Source organism: Neofelis nebulosa, chromosome 2, assembly GCF_028018385.1.
Source record: "Neofelis nebulosa isolate mNeoNeb1 chromosome 2, mNeoNeb1.pri, whole genome shotgun sequence".
Taxonomy (NCBI): domain Eukaryota; kingdom Metazoa; phylum Chordata; class Mammalia; order Carnivora; family Felidae; genus Neofelis; species Neofelis nebulosa.
In genome coordinates, this window is record NC_080783.1 from 117167753 (window position 1) to 117180388 (window position 12636).

Sequence of the window (12636 nt, forward strand, 5' to 3'; positions counted from 1 at the left end):
AAACTTCTGTGGTAAATAAAACTGGTAATGTTGAGCTGATCCCTTTACATTTGTGCCATGGCTTACCTATTACATATCTCTATGGTATTGTGATTATTTATTTCCTCTCTGCCTCCCCTTCAGAGGATGAGCACCTTAAAGTTAGGGATAATAGATGAGGTTTTGTGGTGATGGTAGGGTTTGGAGCTGATGGCCAAAAAGAATTCTTGAAGATGCCTCTGGTGCAAAAGGGTGATTTTACTAAAGCATAGGGACAGGACCTGTGGGCAGAAAGAGCTGCCCTGGGACCCTGAAGAGAGACTGATTGTATACTTGGGGGTCAGGGAGGTAAAGTCAAGAGCAAATTTCCAAAGGGATTTTCATATGCTAAAGAAGAGTGCCCCAGGATACTGGAGGCCTAGCTATTGTCAGGCTAAGGCTTTTTCCCTCTAGCAAAGTGTTAGCATTAAGACTGTAAGGAGTTCCTGGAGAAATGTTTTACTCTGCCTGCCTCAAATAAGTATTTGTCGATGGGCTGCAGGTTATAAGGAAGTTTAATTTTACCTGCCATTTCCTTCTGCCTTTGTTCCCCACATCACTATGGAGGGGAGGGTGATATTAGGGCTCCAGGAAACAGAGTCTATAGGTTTCTGGAGATTAGGCTATTGATAAGATTGCCTTTTTCTTGCAATTTACTAAGATATTTGTAAATGTGTCCTGCAGGACTTGTTATCTCTATCAGTGAACCATTTGTTTTCTTTCCTTCCTTTTGTTTGTGGGCAGCCAGGAGTGCCTGAGGATTATCACATATCCCCCACCTGGGGGAGGGGTGTGCTTGCTTGTATTTGCCCTCAGACTGCCTTATGCTCCCTCCTCAACAATGACCTAATCTTGTACCCCTAGAACCTAGCTAATGGGGTGTCTATCACATATAAAAAGCACTCAATATGATATGTTTGATTTACAGTACATTTGATTTATGTTATCTGAAGACTGAAAGTCAAAGATTATTTAAGCAGAAGCACATATGATTAATGGCCTACATTGGTTGTACATATTGCATAGCTTTGAAATAATGATATAATCTAGAAATTTAAAAATGTTTATCTTAAATAAAAGATTTTCAAATATAAATATATTTTTGATTGCATATTACAGAAATCCAGGCCCCCCTCCCCCCCCGGGTGGGTCAGTCGGTTAAACATCCGACTCTTGGTTTCGGCTCAGATCATGGTCTCACGGTTCATGAGATCGAGCCCTACATGAGGCTCTGCACTGATGGTGCAGAGCCTGCTTGGGATTCTCTCTCTCTTTCCCTCTCTTTTCTGTCCCTCCCCTGCTCTCACTGTCTCAAAATAAGTAAATAAGCTTTAAAAAATTACAGAAATCCCAATGGAATGAATTTAAGCAAAAAGGGAGATGTATTGGCTCATAATGCCAAACTATGGAAAGGGCAGTAGTAGAGTTGTTCTCATTGATCACTGGCTGCAAGAACTTTGGTATCATTTCTTTCTCTTCACTTCTCACCTCTGCTTCTCTCCGTGTTGGCTTTAATCTTTTAAGTTGCTCTGAACATATTTCAACCATAGCCTTAAGTAGCTCTGAGCTTATACCCTTAAGACCTCATAACCTGAGAAAAATCCAGTTAGAAAATCCCAGGAAGGGGCTCTGATAGGTCAAATTTGGGTTATGTGTCATCTTTGTGCTAATCACTGAGGTCAAGGTGGATGAGATATTATGTTTAAAACAATCTGGGTCAGGATCTCATCTCTGTGACATTGGAAGTGGAACACTGTTATTGGCAAGTCCCTCCAAAATCACAGGGTTGCAGTAGGAAAGAGACATTTCCCCAAAGTAAACAAGTACTGTTATAGCCAGACAAAACAATAAATATTCATTGCATGGCCTATGACACATATTTCTAGTTTTTCTCTATTATTTGTTCTGCCTTTCTTCCCTAGTAAAATAATCTCTCATTTTAACTTGGCAAATGGCCACCCAGAATAAACAATACATTTGTAAGCTTTCTTTCTTTGCAGCTGAATGTGGTCATGTGACCAAGTTCTGGCCAATGGTGAAAAACGGAAATGTTGTGTGCAACTTCAAGGGAATGTTCTAAAAGGAAGGAACATGTACTTCATTCCTTCTTTTTCCCTTTCCAGAAAGCTGGAAAGCTCTTACTCAAGGCCTCACTCAAGGCCACTCTTGCTTCAGATTTCTCCAGATCCCTTTGCAGCCCTGTAACTAGACTCTCCCAGCTCTGCTTCCCTTCTACTGTTTTGTCCCAAGTATGAACACAAGCCCTTGACCACATCTCCTTCTCCAACCATGTAATTTTTATGGAAGCTTCCATGTTCTTATATAACTTCATTTTCCCACCACAGTGGTTTCTAGGCCTGGACACCTGACCTAAACATAATATGTCACCATCCCCCACACTGGACAGATTTCATTGCTCTGGCAATGGTCACCTGACCCAATATGGTCCAATCAGAGCCCTTCCTCCAGATTTTTAACTTAGACATGGAAAGCTGGTCTCAGGGATTCTCTGGTGGAGAACATTGGGAGATGTGAGGCTCTGGAGTTGTTATTACCTCTTGTGTGAAAGAAGCCAGTGTGTATTGTGTGAGAATAAAGCTCAAAAGTAGAAAGAAGTCATGATGAAGCCTGGGAGAATTCTGGAAACATTTCAGTCCTTGGTTTCAGTCAGTCCCTTCTTCTTGAGGTCACTTGTATGTACAGATTTATATCCCTCTACTACAGAAATTTGTTCTGTATATTTTTACAACTCTTGTCACATAATGTCATTCAAGCTAAATTCCTAAAAGATCAAGAATAATTTTTCTAGCTTTTGTGAAAACCAGGGAAAACAGCAGATAGATCAATGTCTTTAACTCTCTTTGGTGTTCTTCATCAAGCCATCTGTTCCTAGGTTTTATCACCTTGTACTCAAAACCCTTATCCTCTTTATTGTTCTCTTCCTATTTAAGCTAATGTCCCCTCATAAGCCTGTGAGATCCTTTATTCCCCGGAGTGCAGAGGCAATAATCAGGGACAAGCTCCTGCCAGAAAAATTGTTACCTCAGGCATTATAACTTGACCTGGTCTCATCCTTTTCTTTTTATTTCTTTTAAAATTTTTTTCATGTTTATTTTTGAGAGAAAGAGGCAGAGAGTGAGAGGGGGAGGAGTGGCAAAGAGAGAGGGACACACAGAATCTGAAGCAGGCTCCAGGCTCTGACCTAACAGCACAGACACCTCAGTGGGGCTCGAACTCATGAACCATGAGATCATGACCTGAGCCAAAGTCGGATGCTTAACCGACTAAGCCGCCCACATGCCCCTGCCCTGGTCTCATCCTTAACAACAAAAATGAAAATGGCTCTAATTGAAGGGTCTTAGAAAAGCTAAGCAAGGACTAGATTTAATTTGTAGAATGGAGTATTTATTCCATTGCTTAAAAAATGCTTTTGTGAGGCGCGTGGCTGAGTCAGTTGAACGTCCGACTTTGTCTTGGGTCATGATCTCACAGTTCGGGGGTTCAAGCCCTGCGTCGTGCTTTCTGCTGACAGCTCAGACCCTGGATCCTGCTTCAGATTCTCTGTCTCCCTCTCTCTCTGCCCTTCCCCTGCTCACACTCTGTCTCTCTCTCTCTCAAAAATAAAATAAAACATTAAAAAGATTTTTAAAAGTGCTTTTGTTAATATGCTACATAGTGGCGCTCCATTGAGAGATGAATGCCTTTCATATCCCTGGCACTGGGCAGTAACTGATGTGTCAAAGTTAGGAAGGAATAGAAACTAATATAACATTGCATGTCAACTACACTTCAATTAAAAAAAAAAATCTAGGAAGGAATAGTATTGCTCTCAGCTAAAGGAGTTAAATTCTGTCTTCACTCGCTAATGTGGAGGAGGAAGTAGGAAATGTTGATGTCACTTGGTCAGGTCTTCTATACCATTTAGTATTTCAAGTCAGTACTTTCTGCTTCTGCTTTTAGAACATAGACCAGGAAAGAGGAGTCTCTCTGTCTTTTCTAATTCCCCACTGCCAGCTATCATCTAATTTGTGATAAACCTTGTGCCACAACAAAGGCAAACAATAAAATCTTATTAGACACCGGTGTTCTTAGCTGCGGCTCGTGCTGTTGCTGCTGCTACTGATGAGAATGTTCTGATCTTTCTGATAAGAGACTCCTCAAACTCTTCAGTAACAGACCATCTTGAGATGTCTCTTTTTTCTTTTGGGTTCTTAAAAATACATACCATTGGACATAAGATCATCTAGCGAGATATCATAGAGCTGAATAAAACTGAGGGTAAATGGAGAGGGACTCCTGGCTTGCCCAGCAGAGAGACTCCCATCCCTCGTTAATGGTTTGCAGAGTCTGTTCTAGAGCGCTGGCGATAAGACGTCATTGCATGGCCTGTGGTTTCTCTCTCTCTCTCTCCCTCTCTCTCTCCCTCTCTCTCTCTCTCTTTCTCTCTCTCTTTTTGTTGTTTATTTATTTTTGAGAGAGAGACAGAATGTGAGTGGGGGGAGGGGCAGAGAGAGAGGGAGACACAGAATCCGAAGCAGGCTCCAGGCTCTCAGCTGTCAGCACAGAGCTGGACTCAGGGCTTGAACTCAGGAGCTGTGAGATGTTGACCTGAGCTGAAGTCAACACTCAATTGACTGAGCCCACCAGCCGCCCTGACCTGTGGCGTCGCTTTATGCCCATAAGTCTACTGTCTGCATTTCCAATGAGCTTCGAGGTGATGTACTGTTGCCGGTCTGAGAACCAATGAAGTACATGCTCTGCTCATGTGAGCCCATGTGGATGCGGCTTTTCTAGACCATCCTAGTTACCAAGGACTGGAATTGTTCCCTCAGCCAGATCGATTGTTTTTCAGACTCAGGCATATGATTTTATAGGATTTGTCACAGGTGAAGACTGTGGACTAACCCTGACTCATCACTTCCATTCTGAATTCTAGACTCAGTCTGGGAAGCAGGAAGAAAAGTAAAGAGAGAGGAGGGGTGGGTGGTGGGGGATAGAGAGAGAGGCTAGATTTTTCTTCATTTTTGAGTAAGAAACTGTCGTTGCTGCAAAATGACTGTTAGATGGTGTATTTGGTGGCAAAAGAAAGTCTAGAGGAACCACTGTGTCTGTAATGATGAATTTTAAATGTCCACATTTAAATTAAAATTTAAACGTCTTTCCCTTTTGCCTCTCTTGAGGAAAGCCGAGTTTGCTGGCAATATGCATGTTTTAATAATCTTACATGTTTTTCATTAATATTGTCGACTAATTAATAGATTGATTTCATCATCTGGAAAGTATTCATTGAGCACCAGAGTCTGAATTCCACCAGGCTGGTGCCGTCATGGAGCACCAGCAAGTTGCTGCTCTTTCACTAAACCTGAAAGGTTAGTGGGCTTAGCCCATGTTTGCTCATCCCATAAAAGGGCCTCTGGGACTCAGTAAACTCCAGTGCAATGATTAAGGCAGGTATGAGGTGAAAGGGTCCACTGCTACAGAATGAAATAGACTGAGTTCCTGACCTCTGATGTCATCTTCTATTTTTGGCTCTGAATTTGACCCTTGGACTTCATGACAAGATTTTGCTTCTCTAGATTAATACTTAACCCCTGCCACACCTCCTCCAAATATAGTTTTACACTCACCCTCCAGCTTCATTCCTTGCAGCTGCTGTGAGTATATACCTTACTCAGGTCTTCTTGGCCCCTAGGACCTGAGCCCAGCCTGCCTTCCTCCCCACCCCCATTGGAAAAAAAAAAATCAGACATTAAAAGCCTTAACAATACACTACTTGATACAGCAAAATGGAACATATTTCCTGTTAAAGTATATAAGCCAATAGGGGAAAAAATCTGAGTCACTTAAAAAAAATGATTAGGGTTTTTTTTTTTTTCCTTTTGAGAGAAAGGAATATAAGAGTCAATTCATTTGCTATTGAATAAAACACCTTTTAAACTATGTACTTAAAAAGTACATTACTTTTGACTTACCAGAGGCTGGTTAATGGAAATCGGAGGAGGGAGATTGAGGCCAAGGTGAGGGGAGGAGGATGGGAGGAGCAGCCCCAGCGGAGACCAGAGCTTCACTAGACAAGGCCAACTAGAGGCCAGCATCCACACCCCTGTTTGGAAACTAGGAAATCAACAAGTGCCAGTAACTATTTTGCTACACCAAGCATTGTTAGGAAAAGTGTGATCTTTAGATACAGATCATCATTTGACAGGGGTCTACTTGGTTTTAGAGAAAATTTTCTAGGTAAGTCCGTAGCTGTAAATAAAAATCTAGGTTTGTAGTCAAAGCTTTTAATCAATAGCAGAGAAGAATATTTTGTCTTTTTAAAAAAATGTTTATTTATTTATGTTGAGAGAGAGAGGAGGAGCAGAGAGGAGGAACACTTGGGAGGAGGAGAGACAGAGAGAGACAGAGGGAAAGAGAGAATCCTAAACAGGCTTTGTGCTGTCTGTGCAGAGCCTGACATGGGGTTCAGTCTCATGAACCACGAGAGATCATGACCGGAGCCGAAATCAACAGTCAGACGCTCAACTGACTGAACCACCTAGGTGCCCTTGTCATTTTTTTTTTTTTTTTTTAATTTGAAAGTTGAATTGGTTTTATTAAGTGATTCACGAATTGGACAGCATCCCACCTAGCAAGTAGAGGGGCTCTCCATCATATTTTCCCTTAAATATATGGTTCTCTAAACCCAAGAACTTTTTATTTTAAATAGGCCCACCTCTGACATTTGTGGGGCCTGGGGCAAGAGTATAAGTAGAGACACATATACTATATATCTAAATATTTAAAAACTAACAAGTTGTTAGATAAAATTTTTTTGAGTTTATTTATTTTGAGAGAGAATGAAAGCATGAGTGGGGGAAGGGCAGAGAGAGAGAATCCCAAGCAGGCTTCGAGCTGTCGGTGCAGAGCCTGATGCGGGGCTTGAACTTATGAACCATGAGATCATGACTGAGCTTCAATCAAGAGTTGGATGTTTGGGGCGCCTGGGTGGCGCAGTCGGTTGGGCGTCCGACTTCAGCCAGGTCACGATCTCGCAGTCTGTGAGTTCGAGCCCCGCGTCAGGCTCTGGGCTGATGGCTCAGAGCCTGGAGCCTGTTTCCGATTCTGTGTCTCCCTCTCTCTCTGCCCCTCCCCCGTTCATGCTCTGTCTCTCTCTGTCCCAAAAATAAATAAATGTTGAAAAAAAAAAAAATTAAAAAAAAAAAAAAAAAAGAGTTGGATGTTTGACTGAGCCACCTGGGTGCTCTGGGGTTATGGCCAGGAATATGGCAGCATAAGGTGAGCTGGCCCATCGCTGATAAAATTTACCCTTAGGACTCTGGACCTAGGGAAGAGGCCCTCATAAGCCCTGGAAGCTGGCTCAGAATATTGGGACTGAGAATTCCAGACTCCCAGGCACCCAGAGGGTGCTGCTCTAGAAAGGGTTCCTGGCCTCCAGATGTGCCTGTCTCCAGATTCTGTGGACATCTCAACCTATAGGAAGAGATAATGGCCAGGGGAAGGTCAGAATGATGCCTTTTCAAGATCAGGGCTCAGAGCAGAGATGCCCCTTGTGTGGGCCCGAGTGGTATGATTTGTCACCTGGGAATCACCCTTTATAATTTCTACTCTATTACTAATACCGTGTCCTTGTCTTTTGCCTCTTTTCTTGTCTACTGTCTCCCCTTAGAACACACAGAAGTTACCTATTCTTCCGCTCAGATACTAGTTTTACAAAATAGGACACAAGAATGGTGTCTTCCATTATTTCTCTGTTTGATTCCAATTCCCTCCACTAATTATCTGGGACCTTTCTTATTAGCAAAGTTTACCCATGGGAGGCCTGTCATGGAAGAAAGAGTGTGTGTGTCAATAAGTCTTGGGCAGAGACATGGTGTTTTCTTTTTACTGAGGAGAAGGCCTTTGGAACTGTTCTCAGGGTTGATGGCAGATTCTACCCCTTGGGTAGAGGGGCGGTGGCCCCAGAAGCATTCACACAGGAAGAGGAGAATCCTGCCTGCTGGCCACAGCTGGAGGACCAGAAAATGCATGATGGACCAGGCCTCTAAGCGGACCATTTTATTTTATTTTATTTTATTTTATTTATTCATTCATTTATTTTTTAAATATTTATTTTTGAGACAGAGAGAGACAGAGCATGAGCATGGGAGGGGCAGAGAGAGAGGGAGACACAGAATGTGAAGCAGGCTCCAGACTCTGAGCTGTCAGCACAGAGCCCGATGTGGGGCTGGAATTCATGAACCTCCAGATGATGACCTGAGCTGAAGTCTGACGCTTAACTTACTGAGCCACCCAGATGCCCGTATTTTATTTTTTAAAGTTATGTATTTATTTTGAGGTGGGGGGCCATCAGAGGGAGAGGGAGAGACTGTATCCCAAGTGGGCTCTGTGCTGTCAACATAGAACCCAACTTGGGGCTTGATCTCATGAACTGTGAGATCATGACCTGAGCTGAAATCAGAGTCGGATGCTTCACTGACTGAGCTACCCAGGCGCCCCTGAGCAGACCACTTTATAATGAAAGGAAAATGAGTGGTGCCTGGGTGGCTCAGTTGGTTGAGTCTCTGACTCTGGGTTTCTGCTCAAGTCATGATCTCACAGCTTTGTGGTTTGAAGCTCTGCATTAGGCTCTGTGCTGACCAGAGCCTGCTTGGGATCCTCTCTCTCTCCCTCTCCTCTCTACCCCCACCCCCTCCCCCACGCCGTCTCTGTCTCTCTCAAAATAAACTTAAAAAAATAAAGTTTATAAAAAAATGAAAGGAAAATGAAAAATGAACATCAATACCATCACCACATATGTATTTATTTAGTACTCATATAGTGGGCACAGAGTACCACACAGGGCCCCTGTCATACTCACAGGGTGAGAGAGTAAAAAGGGAATACACACATTTCACCGAATTGTAACCTATGTTGGTGTGAAGGTTACAGTGAGATTCAAAGGAAACTGCCTGAAACCCATTCTCCAGTAGGGTTAAGAGCCCCCTCCCCGACTCCAGGGATTCTGGGGGTAAGGGGTGTGCCTTATGCTTTTCCTTGTTACTGATTGGTTCAACGGATGTATCATTTTATTATCTCTAGTGTGCTGTTGCTGTTTTACATCACATTGTCCCAAGATACAAATCAACTTCTTTAATTTTCCCCAGAAAATACTCCTCACACAGGATATTAGTGTATGTGTTAGGCTTTGCTGAAGATTTGGAGGCAATGGGGAAGTTTTAAATGTTTATTTATTTTGAGAGAGAGAGAGAGAGAGAGAGAGAGAGAGAGAGAGAGAGAGTGTGTGTGTGTGTGTGTGTGTGTGTGCGCAAACAGGGGAGGGGCAGAGAGAGGAAAGAGAGAATCCCAAGCAAGCTCTGCACAGAGCCCGACGCAGGGCTCAATCTTACGAACTGTGGGATCACGACCTGAGCTGAAATAAAAAATCAGACGCTTAACCGACTGAGCCACCCACTTGTCCTGGGGAAGTTTTATATTGCTGTATTACTTGGTCTTTTCTCTTCCATTAAAGACTTCTCATTTTCCTGACCATGGGGCTTCCCTTTTATAATTTGATTTTCCTTATTGTATTGTAGCCAAGGACCCACTGATGTGTCCTTCTGAATTATGGATCTTCTGTTTCAGTTCCCATCCTGAGACTCAGAAGAACTGACAGAGGCTTACAATGGCCACCTCTCCCTTATTCCAACTCTGTGAGGGGAAGGAGGCAGTGTGAGGAACGTTTCCTTTGTTATATAAATTACATCATCTCCTTTAAAAGGCAGCATCTATAGTCAGTTTGGGTTTAACATTTTTTTTAATGTTTATTTTTGAGAGAGAGAGACCTACTGAGAGAGAGGAAGACACAGAATCTGAAGCAGGATCCAGGCTCTGAGCTGGCAGCACGGAGCATGACACGGGGCTTGAACCCACGGACCGGGAGATCATGATTTGAGCCAAAGTTGGATGCTTAACCAACTGAGCCACCCAGGTGCCTCAGTTTGGACTTTAAATGACAGTATTTTCTTTCTCAGTTTACACAATGGTCCTAAAGGAATGTGTAGTCTCTCTAAACTCTTTTAGTCCCTCAGGGGTATTTAGGGCCAACCACATTTAAAATAATAATAATAATAATAATACTTATTACCATAAACATATTACAATACATAAGTGTAATTATAATTATATAATATTTTATTTTATATTATCAGGCACTTATAATAGTAATAATTATGACAATAATTATTATTGGCAGTAGATAAATATTTCTTCAAGGACAGGACAATTGAAGGCTTTTGAGCAAGGGAACGATTGACCAGACCATAGTTTTTAGGTAGGGCCTGAAGGGTGGTAAGAGAAGAGAGAGATTAAAGGCAAGAGAACAGTTGTGGAGTTATTTTACAGTACTTTCGGTCAGAGGTTAATGAGCTAAGACCGTGGTTGTGGAGAATAGATGCAATGACTCAACACAGAGGTATTAACAAATGGATTCAGACATTAAAAAACAAAAAACCAAAAGCACCTAGCCTAAGTTTAAGCAGGGACACTAGTGACAAGCTGAGTCTGCATGGTAATCTAACTGTAGTTTTGTTATTTGTCCAGCAGGTAGGGTACCCACTGGAATAGGCCAGAGCAACGCCAGCCCACTGGGCTGTGCTTTGGTGTTAAGTAACCATCATACCTTCTGAGTGTTAGAAGCTACTTGCTGCATAAGGGCCTGTAAACACTAATCATCTAGTGAAGGAGGGGAGGAAGAAACTAAAAATCAAAAGGAAAGTCTTGCAGGAAGCAGGAAATCAACAAAAAGTGTACTGTATGGGCAGTAATAATTGGCCCTTTCAGCTGCTTTCAGGAATGAATGTCTGTAGTCAAAGGTCACATTGTCTTTTTATAGTCTACATCATCTTCCATCTTTCTTGCTGTATAAGGTAAAGGACATGTGTCAAGCAGAGAATGATTTGGATTACTAATGTCTAGTCTTGCTCATGAAAGCTCCCTAAGGGCAATGATTGTATCTTTGCATGCCTCACACATGGCGGGGGCTTAAAAATATCAACAGAATTCCCTGAATTGTATTAATTCCCATTTTGTTGAGCTTTTGTCCCTCCTGTGGAGGATCTAGACAAGGAGGCCAGCAGTCTGGTGCTTTATTCAGTATCCTTTACTGGCAAGTAAGAGCAGAGCTCTCCTGTGGGGAGCTAGCCCACTTAGAAATTATGGCAGGGCCAGCATCCCTGATTAGTGCTTGTGACCTTTGTCTAACTGGGTCTCGTTATTCAGCCCTTCAATTTTGCCTTCCTTTCTCTTCCCATAGCCAATGCTTTCTTTTGAAATGTCCCTTGGGTCTTACACTTTTCTCTTGGGTGCTTCTATAGTACTTTACTCATTTATAGGTCCCTCCTGAGTTCTTGGTCTTGTTCTACCAATTTTTTCTGCCTTTAGGGCTTCATCTCTTCCTCAACTGAGAAGGTTCCCTAACACATGAGGGTAAGTGTAACCCAAGGTAACCTAAGTCGTGGCGACACTTTTCAATTCCAGATTTTTTTCCAGCTGAAAAAACTATCATCTGTTTACTTCTCTGTGGGGAGTTGCTATGATCCGCAGGCTTGTTCATAGACCATAAGTAATGTGGGAACTAATGCTGATCAGCTTGGTAACCTGGAGAGTGACAAAGGGCACATCACTGAGGAAGATTCTAGTAGATGCCAATTAGATATAGTCATTCAACCACAGAGTTCTCTCAGGCAGGAATAAAAGCATATATGTATAATTTAGAAAAAAAAATGTAGCATGCAGTACCTAAAGAGCTCAATGTGCACTGTGAATCACATAAAAAGGGGCAGTTTGGTGCAGTTTCAACATCTTCTATCCCCTGAATGCTCTGTCAGTTTCCAGTAGCCTGAATTTGGCCTGCCTCCCAGTGCTGACCTAGTCAGGGGACACAGTGACTTAGTCACTCCATTCCCCAGCCTCCCCTCATTGCCTCAGCCAATGTTTTGGCTGTCTAATTATTTGCTTTTCCTCCAAACCTGAGGGTGTGTCACCTGTGAAGTGGAGATGAAGCTGACCCACCTGGCTGGCATTCTGATCAGGTAAGGTTGCAGCTGCTCTCTTCAAAGCCTCAGGAACTGGCTTCTCTTCCTTGCCTACCTATTGGTAGGCCTCTGAGGGCTACACGAAGCCCATTCTTACACCCTCAGGGGATTTGTCAGGACCAGAATAGGAACACACCCAATCTTGCCAAGAGCCCTTTAGATAACGTCCTAACACAGCTCTCCTGGGAACCAGCACTTGCAATAATTGAGAGCTGATAAGTCCTATTTAACAACAAAGTACCTCCAGTGATCTTTGGTGTTCAGAGGGCCTGGCAGCAGGGACTTTCTAGCAGAAAGTCCTCCTAATGCCTAATGCTAGGAACCCTTTAAAAACAGTGTCACTGAACTCTTCTCTCTGGCTATTTTATTATTCCTAGGTTTTTTCATTAATTGATTAAATAGCTGACTTACTGGTAAATACCTGTGAAAACTAACAATTCAACCCAACTCTCAGATTCCAATTGGTAAAGACATTCACAGCTTGGGATTTTATAGGAAGTCTTTAAAAGGAGATTATACGGGTTGGGCCTTGAACTCTAGGGAG